At 41.8% G+C, this 26,294-nt stretch overlaps 1 protein-coding gene and 1 long non-coding RNA gene across 2 annotated transcripts in view; both read right to left on the bottom strand.

Moving 5' to 3' along the window:
- The window catches only part of LOC309647379 (membrane cofactor protein-like), a 212,086-nt gene that overhangs the window by 85,084 nt on the left and 100,708 nt on the right, over positions 1–26,294 (bottom strand). The window lies entirely within an intron of this gene.
- Positions 2,424–3,512, bottom strand: LOC309655907. Its single transcript, XR_014261046.1, has 2 exons — positions 2,820–3,512; positions 2,424–2,744 (listed from the first exon to the last, which is right to left on the bottom strand). It is a non-coding gene; the product is annotated as an uncharacterized lncRNA (long non-coding RNA).

The following is a 26,294-nucleotide window of genomic DNA, read 5'->3' as shown; positions in this document are numbered from 1 at the left end:
ATTTTCTTTTTTGTAGTGTCTTTGTCTGGTTTTGGTATCAGGGTGATGGTGGCCTCATAGAAGGAGTTTGGGAGTGTTCCTTCCTCTGCAATTTTTTGGAAGAGTTTGAGAAGGATGGGTGTTAGCTCTTCTCTAAATGTTTGAAAGAATTCACCTGTGAATCCATCTGGTCCTGGACTTTTGTTTGTTGGAAGATTTTTAATCACAGTTTCAATTTCATTACTTGTGATTGGTCTGTTCATATTTTCTGTTTCTTCCTGATTCAGTCTGGGAAGGTTATACCTTTCTAAGAATTTGTCCATTTCTTCCAGGTTGTCCATTTTATTGGCATAAAGTTGCTTGTAGTAGTCTCTTAGGATGCTTTGTATTTCTGCGGTGTTTGTTGTAACTTCTCCTTTTTCATTTCTGATTTTATTGATTTGAGTCCTCTCCCTCTTTTTCTTGATGAGTCTGGCTAATGGCTTATCAATTTTGTTTATCTTCTCAAAGAACCAACTTTTAGTTTTATTGATCTTTGCTATTGTTTTCTTTGTTTCTATTTCATTTATTTCTGCTCTGATCTTAATGATTTCTTTCCTTCTGCTAACTTTGGGTTTTGTTTGTTCTTCTTTCTCTAGTTTCTTTAGGTGTAAGGTTAGATTGTTTACTTGAGATTTTTCTTGTTTCTTTAGGTAGGCTTGTATAGCTATAAACTTCCCTCTTAGAACCGCTTTTGCTGCATCCCATAGGTTTTGGGTCGTCGTGTTTTCATTGTCATTTGTCTCTAGGTATTTTTTTATTTCCTCTTTGATTTCTTCAGTGATCTCTTGGTTATTTAGTAACGTATTGTTTAGCCTCCATGTGTTTGTCCTTTTTATGTTTTTTTCCCTGTAATTCAATTCTAATCTCATAGCGTTGCGGTCAGAAAAGATGCTTGATATGATTTCAATTTTCTTAAATTTACTGAGGCTTGATTTGTGACCCAAGATGTGATCTATCCTGGAGAATGTTCCGTGCGCACTTGAGAAGAACGTGTAATCTGCTGTTTTTGGATGGAATGTCCTATATATATCAATTAAATCTATCTGGTCTATTGTGTCATTTAAAGCTTCTGTTTCCTTATTTATTTTCATTTTGGATGATCTGTCCATTGGTGTAAGTGAGGTGTTAAAGTCCCCCACTATTATTGTGTTACTGTCGATTTCCTCTTTTATAGCTGTTAGCAGTTGCCTTATGTATTGAGGTGCTCCTATGTTGGGTGCATATATATTTATAATTGTTATATCTTCTTCTTGGATTGATCCCTGGATCACTATGTAGTGTCCTTCCTTGTCTCTTGTAACATTCTTTATTTTAAGGTCTATTTTATCCGATATGAGTATAGCTACTCCAGCTTTCTTTTGATTTCCATTTGCATGGAATATCTTTTTCCATCCCCTCACTTTCAGTCTGTATGTGTCCCTAGGTCTAAAGTGGGTCTCTTGTAGACAGCATATATATGGGTCTTGTTTTTGTATCCATTCAACAAGCCTGTGTCTTTTGGTTGGAGCATTTAATCCATTCACATTTAAGGTAATTATCGATCTGTATGTTCCTATGACCATTTTCTTAATTGTTTTGGGTTTGTTTTTGTAGGTCCTTTTCTTCTCTTGTGTTTCCCACTTAGAGAAGTTCCTTTAGCATTTGTTGTAGAGCTGGTTTGGTGGTGCTGAATTCTCTTAGCTTTTGCTTGTCTGTAAAGCTTTTGATTTCTCCATCAAATCTAAATGAGATCCTTGCCGGGTAGAGTAATCTTGGTTGTAGGTTCTTCCCTTTCATCACTTTAAGTATATCATGCCACTCCCTTCTGGCTTGCAGAGTTTCTGCTGGGAGATCAGCTGTTAACCTTATGGGAGTTCCCTTGTATGTTATTTGTCGATTTTCCCTTGTTGCTTTCAATAATTTTTCTTTGTCTTTAATTTTTGCCACTTTGATTACTATGTGTCTTGGCGTGTTTTTTGATTACTGTGTGTCGTGGCGTGTTTCTCCTAGGGTTTATTCTGTATGGGACTCTGCGCTTCCTGGACTTGGGTGGCTATTTCCTTTCCCATGTTAGGGAAGTTTTCGACTATAATCTCTTCAAATATTTTCTCTGGTCCTTTCTCTCTCTCTTCTCCTTCTGGGACCCCTATAATGCGAATGTTGTTGCGTTTAATGTTGTCCCAGAGGTCTCTTAAGCTGTCTTCATTTCTTTTCATTCTTTTTTCTTTAGTCTGTTCTGCAGCAGTGAATTCCACCATTCTGTCTTCCAGGTCACTTATCCGTTCTTCTGCCTCAGTTATTCTGCTGTTGATTCCTTGTAGTGTAGTTTTCATCTCAGTTATTGTATTGGTCATCTCTGTTTGTTTGTTCTTTAATTCTTCTAGGTCTTTGTTAATCATTTCTTGCATCTTCTGAATCTTTGCCTCCATTCTTATTCCGAGGTCCTGGATCATCTTCACTATCATTATTCTGAATTCTTTTTCTGGAAGGTTGCCTATCTCCACTTCATTTAGTTGTTTTTCTGGGGTTTTTTCTTGTTCCTTCATCTGGTACATAGCCCTCTGCCTTTTCATCTTCTCTATCTTTCTGTAACTGTGGTTTTTGGTCCACAGGCTGCAGGATTATAGTTTTTCTTGCTTCTGTTGTCTGCCCTCTGGTGGTTGAGGCTATCTAAGAGGCTTGATGGGAGGCTCTGGTGGTGGGTAGAGCTGACTGTTGCTGTGGCGGTCAGAGCTCAGTAAAACCTTAATCCACATGACTGTTGATGGGTGGGGCTGGGTTCCCTCCCTGTTGCTGAGGCGGTCAGAGCTCAGTAAAACCTTAATCCACTTGACTGTTGATGGGTGGGGTTGGGTTCCCTCCCTGTTGGTTGTTTTGCCTGAGGCAACCCAACACTGGAGCCTATCCGTGCTCTTTGGTGGGGTTAATGGCAGACTCTGGGAGGGCTCACACCAAGGAGAACTTCCCAGAACCTCTGCTGCCAGTGTCCTTATCCCCACGGTGAAACAGAGCCACCACTCGCCTCTGCAGGAGACCCCCCAACACCAGCAGGTACGTCTGGTTCAGTCTCCCCCAGGGTCACTGCTCCTTCCCCTGGGTCCCGATGCACACATTACTTTGTGTGTGCCCTCCAAGAGTGGGGTCTCTGTTTCCCCCAGTCCTGTCAAAGTCCTGCAATCAATTCCCACTAGGCTTCAAAGTCTGATTCTCTAGGAATTCCTCCTCCCGTTGCCGGACCCCCAGGTTGGGAAGCCTGACGTGGGGCTCAGAACCTTCACTCCATTGGGTGGACTTCTGTGGTATAAGTGTTCGCCAGTCTGTGAGTCACCCACCCAGCAGTTATGGGATTTGATTTTACTCTGATTGCGCCCCTCCTACCGTCTCAATGTGGCTTCTCCTCTGTCCTTGGTCGTGGGGTATCCTCCTTGGTGAAGTCCAGGGTCTTCCTGTCAATGATTGTCCAGCAGCTAGTTGTGATTCTGGTGCTCTCGCAAGAGGGAGTCTTCATTTATTTCTTACCTGATCTTTATGATTTCTTTCCTTCTGCTAGCTTTGGGGTTTTTTTGTTCTTCTTTCTCTAATTGCTTTAGGTGCAAGGTTAGGTTGTTTATTCGAGATGTTTCCTGTTTCTTGAGGTACGCTTGTATTGCTATACAATACAATCTCCTTGGGTTTATCCCTCTTAGCACTGCTTTTGCTGCGTCCCATAGGTTTTGGGTCGTCGTGTCTCCATTGTCATTTGTTTCTAGGTATTTTTTGATTTCCTCTTTGATTTCTTCAGTGATCACTTCGTTATTAAGTAGTGTATTGTGTAGCCTCCATGTGTTTGTATTTTTTACAGATCTTTTCCTGTAATTGATATCTAGTCTCATAGCGTTGTGGTCGGAAAAGATACTTGATACGATTTCAATTTTCTTAAATTTACCAAGGCTTGATTTGTGACCCAAGATATGATCTATCCTGGAGAATGTTCCATGAGCACTTGAGAAAAATGTGTATTCTGTTGTTTTCGGGTGGAATGTCCTATAAATATCAATTAAGTCCATCTTGTTTAATGTATCCTTTAAAGCTTGTGTTTCCTTATTTATTTTCATTTTGGATGATTTGTCCATTGGTGAAAGTGGGGTGTTAAAGTCCCCTACTATGATTGTGTTGCTGTCGATTTCCCCTTTTATGGCTGTTAGTATTTGCCTTATGTATTGAGGTGCTCCTATGTTGGGGGCATAAATATTTACAATTGTTATACCTTCTTCTTGGATCGATCCCTTGATCATTATATAGTGTCCTTCTTTGTCTCTTGTAATAGTCTTTATTTTAAAGTCTATTTTGTCTGATATGAGAATTGCTACTCCAGCTTTCTTTTGATTTCCATTTGCATGGAATATCTTTTTCCATCCCCTCACTTTCAGTCTGTATGTGTCTCTAGGTCTGAAGTGGGTCTCTTGTAGACAGCATATATATGGGTCTTGTTTTTGTATCCATTCAGCCAGTCTGTGTCTTTTGGTGGGAGCATTTAATCCATTTACATTCAAGGTAATAATCGATATGTATGTTCCTATTCCCATTTTCTTAAATGTTTTGGGTTTGTTATTGTAGGTGTTTTCCTTCTCTTGTGTTTCTTGCCTAGAGAAGTTCCTTTAGCATTTGTTGTAAAGCTGGTTTGGTGGTGCTGAACTCTCTCAGCTTTTGCTTGTCTGTAAATATTTTAATTTCTCCATCACATCTGAATGAGATCCTTGCTGGATAGAGTAATCTTGGTTGTAGGTTTTTCTCCTTCATCACTTTAAGTATATCCTGCCACTCCCTTTTGGCTTGCAGAGTTTCTGCTGAAAGATCAGATGTTAACCTTATGGGGATTCCCTTGTGTGTTATTTGTTGTTTTTCCCTTGCTGCTTTTAATATGTTTTCTTTATATTTAGTTTTTAACAGTTTGATTAATATGTGTCTTGGCGTGTTTCTCCTTGGGTTTATCCTGTATGGGACTCTCTGTGCTTCCATGACTTGATTAACTATTTCCTTTCCCATATTAGGGAAGTTTTCAACTATAATCTCTTTAAATATTTTCTCAGTCCCTTTCTTTTTCTCTTCTTCTTCTGGGACCCCTATAATTTGAATGTTGGTGCGTTTAATGTTGTCCCAGAGGTCTCTGAGACTGTCCTCAGTTCTTTTCATTCTTTTTTCTTTATCCTGCTCTGAAGTAGTTATTTCCACCATTTTATCTTCCAGGTCACCTATCCGTTCTTCTGCCTCAGTTATTCTGCTATTGATCCCATCTAGAGTATATTTCATTTCATTTATTGTGTTTTTCATCATTGCTTGGTTCCTCTTTTGTTCTTCTGCGTCCTTGTTAAATGCTTCTTGCATTTTGTCTATTCTATTTCCAAGATTTTGGATCATCCTTACTATCATTATTCTGAATTCTTTTTCAGGTAGACTACCTATTTCCTCTTCATTTGTTAGGTCTGGTGTGTTTTGACCCTGCTCCTTCATCTGCTGTGTGTTTTTCTGTTGTCTCATTTTGCTTATCTTACTGTGTTTGGGGTCTCCTTTTCACAGGCTGCATGTTCTTAGTTCCTGTTTTTTTTCGTATCTGTCCCCAGTGGCTAAGGTTGGTTCAGTGGGTTGTGTAGGCTTCCTGGTGGAGGGAACTAGTGCCTGAGTTCTGGTGGATGAGGCTGGATCTTGTCTTTCTGGTGGGCACGTCCACGTCTGGTGGTGTATTTTGGGGTGTCTGTGCCCTTATTATGATTTTAGGCAGCCTCTCTGCTAATGGATGGGGCTGTGTTCCTGTCTTGCTAGTTGTTTGGCATAGGGTGTCCAGCACTGTAGCTTGCTGGTCGTTGAGTGAAGCTCGGTCTTGATGTTGAGATGGAGATCTCTGAGAGATTTTTGCCATTTGGTATTACGTGGAGCTGGGAGGTCTCTTATGGACCAGTGTCCTGAAGTTGGCTTTCCCACCTCAGAGGCACGGCCCTGATGCCTGGCTGGAGCACCAAGAGCCTTTCATCCACACGGCTCAGAGTAAAAGGGAGAAAGTATAGAAACAAAGAAAGAAAGAGGATATAATATATTGAAGTAAAATAAAGCTATTATAAAGCAAAGCTATACAGACAAAATCTCACCCAGAAGCATATACATATACTTCTCACAAAAAAAGGAAAAGGGGAAAAATTAATATATCCTGCTCCCAAAGTCCACCTCCTGAATTTGTGATGATTCGTTGTCTATTCAGGTATTCAACAGATGCAGGCACATCAAGTTGTTTGTGGAGTTTTAATCCGTTGCTTCTGAGGCTGCTGGGAGAGATTTCCCTTTCTCTTCTTTGTTCGCACAGTTCCCGGGGTTCAGCTTTGGATTTGTACCCGCCTCTGCGTGTAGGTCGCCTGAGGGCTTCTGTTCTCTGCCCAGACAGAACGGAGTTAAAGGAGCAGCTGCTTCGGGGGCTCTGGCTCACTCAGGCCGGGGGGAGGGAGCGGTACGGAGGAGGTGGGGCGAGCCTGCAGCAGCAGAGGCCAACGTAACGTTGCACCAGCCTGAGGTGTGCTGTGCGTTCTCCCGGGGAAGTTGTCCCTGGATCACAGGACCCTGGCAGTGGCGGGCTGCACAGGCTCCTGGGAGGGGCGGTGTGGAGAGTGACCTGTGCTCGCACACAGGCTTCTTGGTGGCGGCAGCAGCAGCCTTAGTGTCTCATGACTGTCTCTGGGGCCCGCCCTGATCCCCGTGGTTTGCGCCCGTCTCTGGAGTTCGTTTAGGCGGTGCTCTGAATCCCCTCTCCTTGCGCGCCGTGAAACAAAGAAGCCAGAAAAAGTCTCTTGCCTCTTCGGCAGCTGCAGACTTTTTCCCGGTCTCCCTCCCAGCCAGCTGTGGTGCGCTAACCCCTTCAGGCTGTGTTCATGCCGCCGACCCCAGTCCTCTCCCTGTGATCCAACCGAAGCCCGAGCCTCAGCTCCCAACCCCGCCCGCCCTGGCGGGTGAGCAGACAAGCCTCTCGGGCTGCTGAGTGCTGCTCAGCGCTGAGCCTCTGTGTGGGAATCTCTCTGTTTTTTCCTCTGCACCCCTGTTGCTGTGGGATCCGCGCTGATAGCTGCAGCTCGCGCCCGTCTCCGGAGCTCGTTTAGGCGGTGCTCTGAATCCCCTCTCCTCACGCACCAGGAAAAAAAGAGGGAAGAAAAAGTCTCTTGCCTCTTAGGCAGCTGCAGACTTTTTCCCAGACTCCCTCCCGGCTAGGCGTGGCGCACTAACCCCCTTCAGGCTGTGTTCACGCTGCCAACCCCAGTCCTCTCCCTGCGGTCCGACCGAAGCCCGAGCCTCAGCTCCCAGCCCCCACCCGCCCTGGCGGGTGAGCAGACAAGCCTCTCGGGCTGATGAGTGCTGCTCGGCCCTGAGCCTCTGTGCGGGAATCTCTCCGCTTTGCCCTCCGCAACCCTGTTGCTGTGCTCTCCTCCGTGGCTCCGAACGGTTTTTTTTCTTAATTGGAGTATAGTTGATTTATAATGTTGTATTTCTTTCTGGTGTACAGCAAAGGGATTCAGTTATATATATATATATATACACACATATACATACATACACACACACACACACACATATATATATTTTTTTCTTATTCTTTTCTGTTATGGTTTATTACAGGATATTGAATAGAGTTCCCTGTGTTACACAGTAGGACCTTGTTGTTTATCCATTCTCTATATAATAGTTTGTGTCTGCTAGTCCCAAACTCCCAATCCAACATTCCTCCACCCCCACTCCGCCTTGGCAAACACAAGTCTGTTCTCTATGTCTGTGACTCTGTTTCTGGTTCGTAGACAAGTTCATTTATGTCATATTTTAAGTGATATAAGTGATATCATATAGTATTTATCTTTTTCTTTCTGACCTACTTCACTTAGTATGATAATCTCTAGTTGCTGCATTTTGCTGCAAATGGCATTATTCTTTTTTATGGCTGAGTAATATTCCATTGTATATGTATACCACATCTTCTTTATCCATTCATCTGTTGATGACATTTAGGTTGTTTCCATGTCTTGGCTATTGTAAATAGTGCTGCTATGAACATAGGGGGTGCGTGTATCTTTTTGAATTATAGTTTCATCTGGGTATATGCCCAGGAGTGGGATGGTTGGATCATATAGTAACTCTATTTTTAGTTTTTTGAGGAACCTCCATAGTGTTCTCCATAGTGGCTGCACCAATATACATTCCCATGAACAGTGTAGGACGGTTCCCTTTTCTCCACACGCTCTCCAGCATTTTTTATTTGTAGACTTTTTAATGATGGCCATTCTGACTGGTGTGAGGTGGTACCTCATTGGAGTTTTGATTTGCATTTCTCTAATAATTAGCAATGCTTGAGGATCTTTTCATGTGCCTATTGGCCATCTGTATGTCTTCTTTGGAGAAATGTCTATCTAGGTCTTCTGCCCATTTTTCGATTGAGTTGTTTGTTTTTTTGATGTTGAGTTGTATGAGCTGTTTGTATATTTTGGAAATTAAGCCCTTGTTGGTCGCATCATTTGCAAATATTTTCTCCTAGTCCATAGGTTGTCTTTTTGTTTTGTTTATGGTTTCCTTTGCTGTACAAAAGCTTATAAGTTTGATTAGGTCCCATTTGTTTATTTTGGCTTTTATTTCCATTGCCTTAGGAGCTGGCCTAAGAAAACATTAGTGCGATTTATGTCAGAGGGTGTTTTGCCGATGTACTCTTACAGGAGTTTTAGGGGTCATGACTTATATTTTAACCTGCAGGAGTTTTTTGGTTTTGGTTTTTGTTTTTTTTTCACTGTATTGGGTCTATGTCGCTGCGTGTAGGCTCCCTCTAGTTTCAGCAAGCGGGGGCCAGTCCACATCGCAGTGCACGGGCCTCTCATTGCAGTGGCCTCTCTTGCTGCAGAGCACGGGCTCCAGGCGCATGGGCCTCAGCAGTTGCAGCACACAGGCTCAGCAGTTGTGGCCCAAGGGCTCCAGGGCACAGGCCCAGTAGTTGTGGCGCACGGGCTTAGTTGCTCTGCGGCATGTGGGATCTTCCTGGACCAGGGCTCAAACCCACATTCCCTGCACTGGCAGGTGGACTCTCAACCACTGCGCCACCAGGGAAGTCCCTAACCTGCAGGTTTTAAACTCTATCTTAATATCTAGTCCCATTAGAGATTGCCAATGAATTTTTAAAATGTAACTACATAACACACCATTGTAAAGCAATTATACTCCAATAAAGATGTTTAAAAAAAATGTAACTGCAAATTCTGCTACTAAAAACATCCCGCACAGACTTATCTTTAAGAACTCTCCTCTGCTCCTGGTTTAATCTAGCATATTAGTCTTATTACCACAGGGTTACAGATAAGCTGTGAGAGAGCAGTTTGTGACCTTTGTCCAACAGCAGCCTTTCAACAAGTGGGTGAGAACAAGCACTGGAGCGCCTCTGCTCAGCTCGCCATGACCCTGCACACATCTCTTGTGTGAGGCACAAGGCGTGAGTTACTCTATGCAGCAGACTCTACTGACTCTCTTAGAAATTCTACCACAAAACTATTCCTCTCACATAGGCAGATCACAGAAATGGGCTTAGAAAATTGGTCTTTGTGGCTTTCAATTTGTGCAAATGGGCACGACTACCATCCTGAAGACTATTCCTAGGTTATAAACCAAAGAGCAAGTTGTCTTCTCCAGACACATTAAAATAGGAAGAACGATTCTTTTTTATAATGGTTCAAAGATAGTATAGAAACTTTGATAAAGGACACTCACCCTACATGCATATAAGGATACCAGTTTTGCTACACTATGGCCTGAATTCATTATTCTTTTCTTTCTAATTAAAATAGCAGTCTAGGATATTTTGATCTCTCTTTTTACGTTTCATTTATTATAAGTGGACACTTATGTTAAGGATGCTAGGTTTCCTTGAAACTCTTCATAAAACTTACCAACTATGAGATTATCACTTGTGTCTAAAAGGAAGCAAAAGCCACAAAAAAAGTCAGTCTGGCACACAATATGATCAAACAGGAACTCTCAGTCAGTTATAATTCATCCTGATGTTTTTTCAGCACATAGTCTTAATATTTTCTGATATAAAAAGCTTTTTATGATATAAAAAGCCATTGGTTTTACTCGCACAGTCTCATTTTGTGTACTCAGAGAAGTCTGTTTTTTTCTTTTTAGTGTAATATTGTTTTGTCATAAAAATAATATAACTACAGCAGAAGATTTATAAAACAGAGCAAAAGAAAAATATCATCCATAATCCTACTACCCTGAAATGTTGTGGTACATTCCTTTCCGGTAAATTTTTCCATGCATTTAAAGTTTACATAGCTATACAATAGGAATGAATATTATGACAGAGGCAAAGTAATATAAACTTTTCTAGTGAATGTATCATAGTGTAGTCCAAGATTTCTATTGTAGAGTTAAGCTGTTTCAAGTTTTAGTTGTAATGAAATCCTTGATAAAAATGCACGAAATATTTTTGTATTTTACATTATTTCATTAGATCGGATTTCTAGGAGGGCTAATTGGCATGAGTATTTGTGTTACTGTCTACATATATTGCATACCTGTTTTTCGTAGGGTTTTTGCCAATTATAATTGTACCTTCAACATATGAGTATATCAGTTTCATCACATTTTGCTTTTTATTGGGGGTCACATAAGAACCTTTTGTTGTTGACAAGTTAATGGGCAAAGAAATGGTACCTTGTTCTTTTCTTTTGCAGTTCTTTCAGTTTTAGTGAGGTTAAACAGTTTCCCGATATTTATGTGCCAGCATAAACATATATTTGCATCCTTTCTCCCAACCCCACATTCTAAGATATTTTCTGCACTTCCCTGCACCCCTTTCAGTGTTGTGTTTTGTTGAGCTGTAGAGAAGAAACACAATTTACCTTAGAAATGTCATGGAGACTTTGATGAACTAGAAGATTCAGATGATAAGGGCATAGTAGAAGACAGATAAGCCAACTTTAGCTGGCGCTTTTGAGAGAGAGTCTGAGTGGAAGAGAGAGAAACTAGGTTTTAGGAAAGCAGTTGCTTTAAGGAATGGAACCCTGGGGGACATAAATGGGTAAAGTGGATTTTAGGACATTTTTATGAGCATCACATAGTGTAATCTTTCTTTGAGCCTCTTTGAGAGATTCCAATAAAGTTGTCTCTTAGTTTTTACATTAAGCTGTCAAGCAATACTATGCTGTTAGTTTTGGAGACAGCACAATTAAACGTTCGGTAGAATTTACATGTGAAGCCATCTGGTCCTGGCCTTTGTTTGTTGGGAGTTTTTTATTTAAATTACTGATTCAATTTCATCACTGGTAATTGGTCTGTTCATATTTTCTATTTCTTCAAGGTTCAGTCTTGGGAGATTGTACGTTTCTAGGAATTTGTCCATTTCTTCTAGGTTGTCCACTTTATTGGCATGTAGTTGTTTGTAGTAGTCTCTTATTATCCTTTGTATTTCTGTGATGTCAGTTCTAACTTCTCCTTTTTCATTTCTGATTTTATTGATTTGGGCCCTCTCCCTTTTTTTCTTGATGAGTCTTGCTAAAGGTTTATCAATTTTGTTTATCTTTTCAGAGAACCAGCTCTTTGTTTCATTGATGTTTTCTGTTGTCTTTTTAGTTTTTCTTTCATTTATTTCTCCTCTGATCTTTATGATTTCTTTCCTTCTCCTAACTTTGGGCTTTGTTCTGTTCTTTTTCTTGCTATTTAGGTGTAAGATTAGGTTGCTTATTTGAAATTTTTCATGCTTCCTGAGGTAAGTTCATATTACTATACTTCCCTCCTACAACTACTTTTGCTGTGTCCCACAAATTTTAGATTGTTGTGTTTTTATTTTCATTTGTCCCCAAATATTTTTTAAATTTCTTCTTTGATTTCTTCAGTGATCCATTGGTTGTTTAGTGGCATATTGTTTAGCCTCCTCTTGTTTGTGTTTTTGCAGTTTTTCTGTTGTAGTTGATTTCCGGTCTCATAGCATTATTGTTGGAAATGATGCTTGATTTGATTTCACTTTTCTTAAATTTACCATGGTTTGTTTTGCAGTCTAGCATGTGATCTATCCTGGAGACTGTTCCATGTGCACTTGAAAAGAATGTGTATTCTGCTTTTTGGATGGAATATTCTGTATATATTATTAAGTCCACCTGGTATAATGGATCACTTAGACCAGTGTTTCCTTATTGATTTTCTATCTGGATGATCTGTCCATTGATGTAAGTGGGGTGTTAAAATCCCCTATTATTATTGTGTTGCTGTTGATTTCTCCTTTTATGTCTGTTAATATTTGCTTTATGTATTTAGGTGCTCCTAAATCTACGTTGGATGCATATATATTTACAGTTGTTATATCTTCTTAGATTGACCCCTTGATCTTTATGTAAAGTCCTTCTTTATCTCTTTGTTTTAAAGTCTATTTTGTCTGATATAAGCATTACTACCCTGACTTTCTTTTGATTTCCATTTGGATGGAATACATTTTTCCATATCCTAACTTTCAGTCTCTGTGAATCTTTAGATCTGAAGTGAGTCTTTTGTAGGCAACATATATATGGGTCTTGTTTTTGTATCCATTCAACCAGTCTATAACATTTGACTGGAGCATTTAAGCCATTTACATTTAAAGTAGTTATGGATAGGTATGTACTTATTGCCATTTTATTAATTGTTTTGGGGTTGTTATTGTAGTTCTTTTTCATTCCTTTCTTTTTCTTTGCTCTCTTCTCTTGTGATTTGATGACTGTCTTTGGTGTTATGTTTGGATTCCTTTCTCTTTTTTGTGTGTGTCTCGATTTTTGGTTTGTGGTTACCATATGATTTATATATAGCAATCTGTATATATTTACATGATTATTTAAAGTTGCTGATGCATTTTAACAACCTTGCATTTGTATTTTCCTCCTCTTATCATTACTGGTTTTGACCTTGTATTTTACATCTACTTGTTTTGTGTAGCCCTTAACTGATTATTGTAGATACAGATAATTTTACTCCTTTTTGTCTTTTAACTTTCCTACTAGCTTTGTATGTGGTTAATTTATTTCCCTTACTGTATATTCGCCTTTACCAATGAGCTTTTTCCTTTCATAATTTTCATGTTTCTAGTTGTGGCCTCTTCTTTTTCACTTGGAGAAGTCTCTTTAATATTTTTGTAAACCAGGTTTGTTGGTACTAAAGCTTTAACTTATCTGTAAAACGTTTGATCTCTCCATCAAATCTCAATGAAACCCTTCCCAGGTTGAGTATTCCTGGTTGTAGGTTTTTCCCTTTCATCACTCTAAATATATCATGACTCTCCCTTCTGGCCTGCAGAGTTTCTGCTGAAAAGCCAGCTGATAGTCTTATGGGAGTTCCTTGCACTCAACTTGTTGCTTTTTACTTGCTGTTTTTAATCTCTCTTTATCTCTAATTTTTGCCATTTTAATTACAGTGCCTCTTGGTGTGGTCTTCTTTGGGTCAGTCCTGCTTCGGACTCCCTATGCTCCCTGGATTTGGATGTCTATTTCTGTTCCCAGGTTAGGGAAGTTTTCAGCTATTATGAGTTCAAATATGTTTACTGCCCCTTTCTCTCTCTCTTCTCTTTTTGGGACCTCTATAAGTGAATGTTAGTATGTTTTATGTTGTCCCAGAGGTGTCCTAAACTGTCCTCATTTCTTTTTACTCTTTTTCCTTTTTTCTGTTCAGCATTAGTGATTTCCACTAGTCTGTCTTTCATTTCACTGGTCCATTCCTCTGTATCATTTAATCTACTATTGATTCCTTCTAGTGTAATTTTCATTTCAGTTATTGCGTTTTTCATGTCTGGTTCTTCCTATTTTATACCTCTTTGTTAAAAGCATCTAACTTCTTGTGCTATTTATCCATTCTTCTCTGGAGTTCTTTGATCATTGTTACAGTCATTACTTTGAACTCTTTCTTGGGTAGATTGCCTATCTCCACTTCATTTAGTTCTTTTCCTGGGGTTTTATCTTGTTTCTTTGTGTGGGACACATGCCTCTCTAACCTCATTTTTGCCTAATTTGCTGTCTTTATTTCTATGTATCTGGTAGGTTGTTTAAGTTCCCTGATATTGGAGAAGTGGCCTTTTATTGGAGACATCCTATGTGTTCCTGTAGCACACTCCCCTCTGGTCACCAGAGCGTATATGCTCTAGGGCTGCCCCTTATGTGAGTTGCATGAGTCCTTCTTTTGTGGTGGACTGACTACTGTGGGTGGCCTGGTAGTCATGGCTGGCCCCCAGTTCAGTTTGTTGCCAGGCCCTGCCTTGTGTGGAGGCTGTTAGCCACTGGTTTGTGGGGCTAGGTTATGACTTGGCTGGCTTTGCAGTGGGTCTCGGGTCTAGTGCTGGCTCACTGGTAGAACTGGCAGAGTTGGCTGGGTTCCAGGGTGGGTGGTTGCAGGGTTGGGGTTCCTGGATCTAGTGTTGGGCTTCTGGTGGGTGGGACTGATTCCTGACATGGCTGGCTGCAGGTCCTGTGGTGTCCGAAAGCTAGTGCTGGCCTACTGGTGAGTGGGGCTGGATCCTGGGGTGGCTGGCTAAAGTGACTAAGTTGTCTCATAACTGCTGATGCCATGATGATGGGTGGGTCCAGGGCCCATGGGTTCCCAGGACTAGTGCTGGCTCACTGGTGAGTGGACCCATTTCCTGGGGACTCTGGCTAGAGCACCCTGGGAATCCTGAAGCTTCTTATAGCTCGCTGGTGCATAGGGCTAGAATCCAGGGCCATTGGCTGAGGGTCACATAGTGTCCCTGAGCTGGAGTTGGCCTGCTGCTGGGCTGAGCTAGAGCCTGGGCAGTTTTGGGACTGTTGCTAGCCTGCTGGTACATTGTCTGGGTCCTTACAAGGCAGGCTGTGGGCTGTGGTGGTCCTGGGACCAGTGTCTGGTGGGTGGGGGTGGGGCCCAGGAGATCCTGGAACTGGTACCTGCCCACCAGTAGGTCCAGTAGGTGAAACCATGTCCTGGGGTTAGTGCCAGCCTACTGGTGTGCAGAACTGGGATCTATGGTCTCTGACTGTGGTCCCAGAGCTGGTGTCGAACTGCTGGTAGGTGGGGCCAGGTCCTGACACAGCTGCCTGTGGGGTCTGGGTTGTCCTGAAGCTTGTGTTGACTAGCTGGTGAGTGGAGCCAGATCCACTGAGGATGGCTGAGAGGCTCAAAGTGTTTCAGAGCTGATGCTGGCCTGCTGGTGGGTGGGCCTGGAGCCCAGTGGTTCCTGGGACTGGTGCCAGCCTGTTGATGGGTAGGCTGTGTCCTGACATGGCAGGCTGTGGACTTACAGTTGTTATAGGGCTGGTGTCCACCCACTGGTGGGTGAAGCTAGGTCCTAGGGTCTCTGGCCACAAGGACCCTGGGAGTCCCAAGTCTAGTGACTACACCCTGTGTGGTGCTAGGTCTTGGGCCCTCTGCCATACAGGGCTATGTCCAGGGGTATCTTTGGATATAGGAGGTCTTAAGGCAGACTGCTGGTGGGTAGAGCTGTGCTCAGTACTGGTGCCTACAGGCTGGTGGGTAGATGCAGGCCTGGGTCCTGAGGCTAAAAAGCTAATGGGGGGATTCCAAAATGGCACTTGCCAGCACCAATATCCACATGATAGAAGGAGCTCCCCAAAATGGCTGCCGCCAGTGTCTTTGTCCTCAGGATGAGCTCCAGTTGCTTCCTACCTCTCTGGGAGACTCTCCAAGATCAGTACATGGATCACCCAGGCTCCTTTCAAATTACTGCTTCTGCTCTGGGTCCTGGAGCATGTGAGATTTTGTGTGCACCCTTTAAGAGTGGAGTCTCTATTTCCTAGAGTCCCAGTGGCCTTCAAAGCCAAACATTCTGGGTGCTCACTCTCCTGGCACAGGACCCCCAGGCTGGGGAGCCCAATGTGGGGCTCAGACCCCTCACTCCTTGGAGAGAACCTGTGCAATTGTAGTTACTCTTCCATTTGTGGGAGTCACCACCCAGGGGTATGGGTCTTCGATTTACCTTGACTCTGCCCCTCCTAGCCATCTTGTTGTGATTCCTTCTTTATATCTTTAGTTGTAGAAGCTCTTTTCTAGTAGGTTCTGGTCATCCTCATCAATTAGTTTCTCTGTAAATCGTTATAATTTTGATGTCCCATGAGAGGAGGTAAGCTCAGGGTCTTCCTACTCTGCCATCTCCTATACTCAGTAACATCATCAGTTCTGAAGTAAATTACTGACATCAACATGTGCTTTTTGCTCTGCGCACCCATCTATCTAGTATAAGGACAACTCAGTAGAGATGGCATAACAGAGTATTTCTTTGGCATTTGTTTTCAGTGCTTTGAAAATATTCCCTATAAAATCTGGCCTTTACTTATTCTCTCTACTCCCACCTCTCCTCACCATCCCATACTCCTCACTCCAGAGGGAAGGGTCATCAGAATACCACCAACTGGGACAGATTGTAGCACATCTAAAACATCTGTTATTCATCTTGCAGGTAATTCTGCCTCTGACATTCATAACAAAGCTATATCACAAGCAAAAACGATTGTCACTATAGAAACATGGAGGTTTCATCTAGATACACTGATCCTTCTGGATCATGGGGAAATGTGCACTGACCAGTTGGACCAGAAAGTTCACAGTGAGGGGCGGCGCTGCTCCAAACCCCGTCCCTTTACTGTCACTTGTGCAGTGGGTGGTGCTGTCCCCAGTGAGGCTGAAGGTCATCTCTCTGTCTTGGAGGGGGAGGTCACATTTGTAAGATAAAGTTGCCCTCAGTATCCACATGGGATTGGTTCCAGAATCCTCATGGATTCCAAAGTCCATGGATGCTCAAGTCCCTTATATAAAATGGCTTAACGTAGTATTTGCATATAACCTAAGTACCCCCTCCTGTATACTTTAAGTCATCTCTAGATTACTTATAATAGCTAATACAATGTAAATACCATGTAAATAGTTGCTAGCATGGGGGAAAGTCAAGTATTACTTTTCAGTAAAAAAAGTTAGTTGAATCCTCAGTTGATTAAATCCACGGATGCAGGACCTGTAGATACAGTTGGTCCACTGTACTTCTTTTCCATAGGGAATGTCTCCAGATGAGGGCCTCAGTGCATCAAACAATGATTGACTCCTCGTATCTGGACTCTTATCTGTGTGTTTATGTTTCTCTAAAGCTTACCTAACTTATTTTCAGCTTTTTGTGTTTCAGGAAGGTTGTTTGTTGTATATATGAATTTTATATGTATCCAGTGTTCTTAAAAGTTCCATCATAATCCCATAAGATGTCCAAATAGATTTCGAGCAAAGTACTTTAATGAAATCCAAAACAAAACATTTTCTAATCATCAAGAAGGAATTTAAAAAATCTTGCCTTGTTTTAGTAAACAGAGTAGGATACATCAGTAATGTCTTGGTATATAAAATATTTTTACCTATTTATTAATTTCTGAGTCTTTGGTATGTTTTGTTTAAACAGGTCGTTTGGAAATTTAAGGCACTTCAGCTCAACATTTCAAATATTGACTCACCTCCCTGAACCATACTAATTTATCATATAAATCTGTTTTTGTTCTCTATAGCACATCCCTTTTTGTTTTTTTGGCTGTGTTGGGTCTTTGTTGCTGCATGCAGGCTTTCTCTAGTTGTGGTGAGTGGGGGCTACTCTTCATTGTGGTGCACGGGCTTCTCATTGCGGTGGCTTCTCTTGTTGCAGAGGAAGGGCTCTAGGCGCGCGGGCTTCAGTAGTTGCGGCTTGCGGGCTCAGTAGTTGTGACTTGTGGGCTCTAGAGTGCTGGCTCAGTAGTTGTGGCACACGGGCTTAGTTCCTCCACAGCACATGGGATCTTCCCGGACCAGGGCTCGAACCCGTGTCCCCTGCATTGGCAGGTGGATTGTTAACCACTGCGCCACCTGGGAAGTCCCATGGCACATCACTTTTTAACATACTATTTTATATATTCTATTTTTAATTTGTTTACTGACTTATTTTCCTGTTTATTGTCTGCCACCCCAAATAGAAAATGAACTCCATGAGAGCAGGGATAAGGCTTTCCTATTCAGCACCCCCCTTACATGGAAAGTCCTGGCACATGGGAAGCCTTCCTCGTAAATACTATGGACTAAATGAGAGGCTGAAAAAATAGTTCACCTATGTGAGGGATAAAAGCACATACAAATTTAAGAGAGATTAGTCCTCAGTGGTGAAACTTAAAAAGTAAATGAATAAATAAATTTTGGCATACTTTTATGTCATCTACTTTCTCCCCACATATTCCCCACAAAATTCAACACCAACATTAAACTAGTTACTTACAGATTAGTAACGTGAACACATGATGTATAAGTCCTGCCAGACCTTGTAAAAATTCTTACAACAAAGAAGTATTTTACCAGTAATTTAGTTAAATAAAGATCCAGACAACAGGTGATTCAATGAGGTGAAACACACTAGGAAAAAAATAAGGGGATATATCCAGGCTGCAGAATTATCTGTACTCACGTTCACACACAGTAATACTGCTCTTCAAGGGGTTTTCATTCCAACTAAGACACAATGACTAGCAGAGCTGTCTTTTAATCAGAACCTAAGGGAAAAAAGGGTAGCAAATAGGTGAGCAATTCCCATTTCTCCCTTCATCTCTTCATTGATAGATGCTCAGCTTTTTCACTTCAGCCTAAATACCATTTGTTCCTTAGGTTCAGAACAAGCCAGAAGTCTCATTTCATTAAGGATTTGCATTCAGTAGCTGGCAGAAATTCAGAAGCCAAATTATTCTAAAGTATCGCGGTGTCCTGTGACAGACAAAGCAATCAGAACTTGTACACTTAATAGTCAAACAGACATCATAGCCCAGTGTCACCTCAGAAGTCCCTGAACACAGAGCTGGACTCTCCCCAGTGCCCTAGACCCATTCTGCATTTCTCACTGACAGTCCTCTGACATTCCTCTTATCCTAATTAGTAGGTCCTGAGCAAGATCGGCTTCTGACTTGGGGAATCAAAGCAGGGAACATCTGGAAATAGAACCGACATTGTTCTTCTTGCCACCAGAGCTGTAATGGCCAGAAGAGGCTCACAGAGGTCTCTGCCACTGAAATGCCCAGATTATTGTTAGATCCTATGGTCCTTATGAAATCTGCTCATCATTATTGGGTGGCAGACTTTGTAAACATCAAAGATTCCTTGGAAATTGTTTAAAGTAACTACTATATTACCCAGTCTTGTTACCTCCCACAGACAGTGCATTCTACTGAGAGTACTAGATCCACATGAACCATTAATAATACTTCCTGAAACAATAACATTGGCCATTATGATCCCAAAGACCAAGATATTACAGATGCAAAGATATATGATTGAATTAATTCTTATCCATACAGTATTACAAATTCCACTCTTGATTGGCTTTTACTTTCCTGAAACAACCTTTGCCTGATCTATCACATTGCAAACAATTTTTGTCTTATATGTCAAGCCTTTTACTAGCAGATTTCCCTAGAAAGTTACATTTTCCTGCCTCCAAACAACTATTTCCCCATTTACTTCAAGTTCTAACCATGAATTCAAGATCACTGTCTATATTTATGTTTGTATTTGACACTGAATTACATATGCCATTTTCTTCATCTCCTTGATAGTGGTGCTCCCGAGTCATGGCACTTATTTCAAAACTGCCCAGCAGTTAGTCTCTCTGGGTACTTCTATTCCATAGGTCAGCTTCCCTTTGTGGATTAACCCCTGAACCCAAGGGAGTCACTATCCATCACAGAGTCCCTGGTCTCTCTTCTAGGGTCCCTCAGTCCCTCATCACAAAAAAGGATGCTTTTATCGCAAGTTGGAAATTAAGTGGAAAGAGCACATGTCCATTAGGGAGTGGGTTCAGGAAGTCAGAACATGATTTCACTAGGAAAAAAATCACAGGAGTTAGATGTCCATGTGAGGGACAAAGAAATTGATCCTCAGACCAGATAAGAATGTAGGCACCTGCACATCTGGGAGCTGCCAGGCTCCAGTCTCTCTCGGGTGTACAGGGCAGGGAAACAAGCCCCTCTGAGATCATATATGGGCTCACAGCTGTAGAACACTTCCTGCCCAGCGGGAAAGTCATCCTTGTGGCTTGGGGCATGCTTACCATGCAGGATTTCTGGAGGTGGTTGACATACTGAGGAAAAAACAGCAAAGTACCTGTCGGTTAGGAGGAAATATCTTCTGCTATATCCTGTGCTTGCCAGGGAGCTTAAAAATCCTACTGAAGAGAGTGTGGATTTTAAAAGATGTGCCAGTTCAGTACCCACGTTTTACTGGTAAGCAAACTAAGGCCACAGGGCAGAGCTGTGAGTAGAATAAACGTTTCTTCAACACCTTGTCTGTGTTTTTTCTACTAAAACATTCCTAAGACTACAAGCAGAATGTTCCTTTGCTTTCCAGGACTGGCCATCCAGTACAGGGCTGTGAGTGCTGGTGGACTGTTGCACTCTTACACTTCCTAGAAAGCTATCCTTTCTGGCTTCAACAAGGAATACCTTTGCCCAAGTGTCATCCAACAGACCCCTCACCTAGCTTACAGTACAGTTAGTCACCCATCCCCCTTCATCTTTTCTCCCAACTCCTCCTCCAGAACTATAAGCCTCTGCTTGGTCCCTATGTGCCAGCCTGGATTCTTCCCATTCCACTGCTAAGCCAGCCATTTCAGCATAAGAAGACAAGAGAAACCATCAAGAACAAAATCCCCATAAAAGTAAAAGGTATAGACTTAGAGAATATATTGTGTAGAGCATATTGTGACTCAGATTTTGGCTGCCTCCATTCACAGCCCAATTGGTGTGTTCTCAGGGCATCAGAACACATTTGAGCCTCAATCTGAACAATATACAATGTATTAAAAATGAATAAGAAGTAAGTTCTATTTTAAGATGGAAACATACAAAGTCCTGAACTCACCTCTTCCCATGGACACACTTGAATCTACAGCTACGTATGGAACAATTTCCTCTTAAATCGTTTGAAAGCCTGGCTGAGTGAGAACTGCACATTGTCCAAACAAGATGTAAATGACATCGAGGTGGGTAGCAGAACTTGGGAAACTATCTCGCCATAAACCCTATCCCACCATGATGTCCCACAACTAGGAGGGAACTCTGAACCCAGAGATTCTCCCTGAAGAGCAAGGGTTTCAGACCCCACACCAGACATTCTAACTTTGGGGACATACACTTGAGAGAGAAACCCCTAAACATCTGGCCTTGAAAACCAATGGGATCACTTCCCAAGACCCACAAGATGATAGCGATCTGAGAGACCACTCTTAAAGGGCTCCTGCTCAGACTTGCCCACCCCAGGGCCCAGCTCAGAGGCAGCCAGTAGTGCTCAGACATAAAGTGAAAGAGGCTCATCTGCTTAGATTAAAGCCTTGGCCTGAGGGGGAAGCATCTTATTTAACACACATTTGGAGCCTGCTCAAACACTTGGGGACATAGACTGGTGCATGCCACCTTCACACTCTTCTATTGTCATGCTTCAGAGCACTGTTGTCTCCTGGAGGGGAACTTCTGCATGTGTCTAGTGCCCCAACTTTTTGTGGCTTCTTCCTAGTGGACACCTCTTCATCCATGGCTCTGGATACCAGGGGATCTTGTGTTCCTGTTCCCATGATTCTTTAAAAATTGGTGTCACCCAGAAAGGATCTTATACCACTCTCTGGTGCCCCAATATTTTAGACTGCTGCCAGGGGCCACTTCTACATCATCTAGCTCTGGGGACCAGTGGGACTTACACTTGTGGGTATCACATGACTGTAACCAATGGAGAGAGAGTTTTAAGCAGCTACCATCCCCTGGGCATGGCAAGAGGAAACAGGCTCAGGAGCTTGGTTTTTCTGTGAAGGTTTTTTAACTGATCATCCTGACTGCAGCCCGAGGGGTGGGCTTCTGATTAGGCAGGATCTTGGGGCTTATTGTAATCCTTTCCAGAGAATTTAGAGGGTGGACACTAGCTTTAGGGTCACCCTCTGCCACGCTCCAGTGCACCAGTGTCTCCTGGAGGGAAGCTTTATGTGTGACTGGTGCCGTGCTTTTTGTCTAGAGGCCCCGTTTTTGTGGCTGCTTCCCAGGGGATGCCCCTTGAAGATCTGGCTCTGATGGCTGGGGGTCTTGCATCCTGGGTCCCACAGCACTGTGGCAACTGGAGAGACGGTTCTGGCAGGCTACCACTCCCAAGGCACTGCACAGACAGTGGATTGGGGCACTCTCCCCAGACTTCCTGTGAAGAAGCCCTCTGTGCCTGTCCTGGAGCTCTGGTCTGAGGAACAGTCTTCAGGTTCGGCACACATCTAGTGGCCTATGGAGCTGCTCTCAGGGAATATAGGCAGTATACATCATCTTGGTGCTCCCCTTCTGCCTTGCTTCAGCTTGCTTGTATCACCCAGAACAGAGTTTATACATACATCTGGAGCACCAATTTCTGTGACAGCTACTCAGGGGACACCTCCAGTTGGCCTGGCACTGGTGAACAGTGGAACTTATGCTTGTGGTACCATAGGACTGTATGTATTTGCATACTCTTAAAAGCTGATGCCTGACAGTCTGGCTTCCAGTCAGCCTGAATCTAGGTGCTGAGATCCTTCCCTTTGGGTCACTGGCATGTCTTGGTACATCCTTAACTACTGAGAACTATTCAAAATATAATAGATATTCTGGCCAAGCACAGAGGTTTGAGAGACAATGAGGAGCTGAGGCAGAGTTGAACAAGGTTTATTTCCAACATGAAACTACTCCTTCAATACTGAGAGAGGTGGTTGTTTCATCTGCTGTAAAGAATAAAAACCGAGAGTCAAACAAAATGAAGAAACAGTGGAATGCATTCAAATGAAAGAACAAGAGGAAACCTCAGGAAATAATGAAATTGAGGTAAGTTGTTTACCTGATAAAGAATTCAAAGTAATGGTCATAAAGATGCTCACCAAACTGGGGAGAAGAATGGATGAACCTATTGAGAACACCAACAAAGAGATGGAAAATACAAGAAAGTACAAAATAGAAGCCACAGAGCTAAAGAATAGAATAACTGATCTGAAAACTACAATAGAAGGACTCAACCACGACTAGATGAAGCAAAGAAAGAATCAGTGTGTTGGAACACAGGGCAGTGGAACTCACTAAAACAGTGCAACAAAAAGAAAAAAGCATTCTAAAATGCTTTTCTTTTAGTCTTACAAGAAATGTTAATAGGACTTCTTCAAGCTGAAAGAAAGGGAGCTAATTAGTAACAAGAACACACATGAAAGGATAAATGTCATTGGAAAGGTAAACATATAGTAAAGGTAGTGAGTTAATTGCTCATAAATCTTGTATGAAGTTTAAGAGATAAAATTAGTAAAAATAACTATGATTACAACAATAGCTTAAGGGACCAATGGGACCGTATCAAGCAGAATAACATTCACATCATAGGGCTCCCAGAAGGAGAAGAAAGAGAGAAAGGGACAGAAATATTATTAGAAAGTATAATGCCTGAAAACTTCCTTAACCTGGGGAAGGAAACAGACATCCAGATCCATGGAGCTCAGAGAGTTCCAAATAAGAGGAACCCAAAGACACCCACACCAATACACATTGTAATTAAATGTCAAAATTTAAAGATGAGAGAATATTAACACACCTGGAGGGTGGGGACTTATTACATACAAGAGAACTCCATAAGACCAGCAGCAGGTTTTTCAGCAGAAACTATGCAGACCAAAAGGGGATGGCACAATATATTCAAGTGATGAAAGGAAAAAACTTCCAACCAATAATATTCTACCCAGTAATGTTATCACTCAGAAATGAAGGAGAGAGAAAGTTTCCCAGACAAGCAAAAGCCACCAGATCAGTCTTACAAGAAATGTTGAAAGGACTTCTTTGAGCTGAAAGAAAGGCAGCTAATTAGTAATAAGAACATGCATGAAGGGATAAATCTCATGGGAAAGGTAAATAGTAAAGGTAGTGAGTTAATCACTTACAAATCTTGTATGAAGTTTAAGAGATAAAATTAGTAAAAACAACTATGATTACAATTACTCAAAGAATACTCAAGATAAGAAGATGTAAAATGTGCCATCAAAAACATAAATTGTGGGAGGAGAGAGTAAACGTGCTGAGTTTAACAATGGGATCAAACTTAAGTTGTTATCAGCTTAAAATAAACTGTTACAGATATAAGTTGTTATACATAAGCTTCATGGTAACCACAGAACAAACACCTATAGTAAATACACAAAAGATAGAGAGGAAATTTAAGGATACCACAAAGAAATTCATCAAACCACAAAGAAAGATATACCTGGGATAAAAGAGAGAGTGGTAAACAATAGCTTAATTTAAAATTTTTTTTAAGATAAGTTTTTTAGAGCAGTTTAGGCTCAGAGCAAAATTGAAGGGAATGTTCAGAAATTCCTCATATACCTGCTGCCCCTATAAAAGCATAGTCTCCTCAATTATCAATATCCCTTACCAGGGAGTTACATTTGTTATAATTGATGAACCTGCAATGACATATCATAATCACTCAGTTATAGTTTACATGAGGGTTCACTCTTGGTTTGCAAATTTTATGGGTTTTCACAAATATATAATGACACGTACCCATCATTATGGTATCATGCAGAGTACTTTCAGTTCCCTAAAATTTCTCAGTGCTCTGCATATTAATCCCACCTCCTACCCAACCCCTGGCAATCACTGATGTTTTTATCGTCTCCATAGTTTTGCCTTTTCTAGAATTATTTTTTTAACTATGAATGATTTTACTATGAATTTAAATAACAAATAAAAAGAATCAAAGACTTCCTAAAATACAGCTAATTAAAATACTGTTCTTGTAATATTTGATAGTAATCAGACATGTTGTTTACATAGTTGAAACTTAGTTGTGTGTGATTGGGTTCTGTACATAATAATTATTTTGTGTAAAAATATCTATGTATTACTATGGTTTACATGTTTGTGATTTTTAGTGGATGATCTCTGAGATTTTACCATAGATTATTATTACTGCTGGACTATATTTTTCTATTGATTATTTACTAACAGCAGGATAAATATACTACCTCTGGCACTACTCATCAAGAAAACAGAAAAAAATATAAAAGAGAAGCCATGAGAAAGGAAATAATCAGAATCAGGGGTAATAAAATTATAATGAAAACTTTTCTATCATAACATAATAAATTTAAATATTGGTATAACTTACTACATGTATGTTCACCTGAACATATGCAACCAAGGAGATGGGTTCAAGATGGCAGAGTAGAAGGACGTGAAGTCACTCCCTCTTGTGAAAGCACTGGAATCACAAATAACTGCTGAACAATTATCGACAGGAAGACACTGGAACTCACCAAAAAAGATACCCCGCATCCAAAGACAAAGGAGAAGGCAAAATGAGATGGTAGGAGGGGCGTAATCACAATAAAATCAAATCCCATAACCGCTGGGTTGGTAACTCACAACCTGGAGAACAATTATACCACAGAAGTCCAGCGACTGCAGTGAAGTTTCTGAGCCCCACGTAAGGCTTCACAACTTGGGGGTCCGGCAACAGGAGGAGGAATCCCCAGAGAATCAGACTTTGAATGTTAGTGGGATTTGATTGCAGGACTTTGACAGGACTAGGGGAAACAGAGACTCCACTCTTGGAGGGCACACACAGAGTAGTATGCTCATCAGGACCCAGGGGGAAGGAGCAGTGACCCCATAAGGAGACTGAATCAGACCTACCTACTAGTGGTGGAGCATCTCCTGCAGAGACGTGGGGTGGCTGTGACTCACTGCAGGGACAAGGACACGGGCAGCAGAAGTTCTGGGAAGTAAACCTGGTCATGAGCCCTACCAGAGTCTGCAATTAGCCTGACCAGAGAGCCTGTAGGCTCCAGTGCTGGGTCGCCTCAGGCCAAACAACCAACAGGAAGGGAACTCAGCCCCACCCAACCGCAGACAAGTGGATTAAAGTTTTACTGAGCTCTGCCCAACAGAGCAACACCCAGCTCTACCAACCACCAGTCCCTCCCAACAGGAAGCTTGCACAAGCTTCTTAGATAACCTCATCCAACAGACGGCAGACAGCTGAAGCAAGAAGAACTACAATTCTGCAGCCTGTGGAACCAAAACCACATTCACAGAAAGATAGACAAAATGAAAATGCAGAGGGCTATGTACCAGATGAAGGAAAAGATAAAACCCCAGAAGAATAGCTAAATCAACTGGAGATAGGCAATCTTCCAGAAAAACAATTCAGAATAATGATAGTGAAGATGATCCAGGACCTCGGAAAATGAATGGAGTCCAAGATCGAGAAGA

Source organism: Balaenoptera physalus (assembly GCF_965194825.1).
Source record: "Balaenoptera physalus genome assembly, chromosome: 1".
NCBI classification, from domain to species: domain Eukaryota; kingdom Metazoa; phylum Chordata; class Mammalia; order Artiodactyla; family Balaenopteridae; genus Balaenoptera; species Balaenoptera physalus.
The sequence above is the reverse complement of the archived record's forward strand: the minus strand, read 5'-3'. Positions and strand labels throughout refer to the sequence as shown.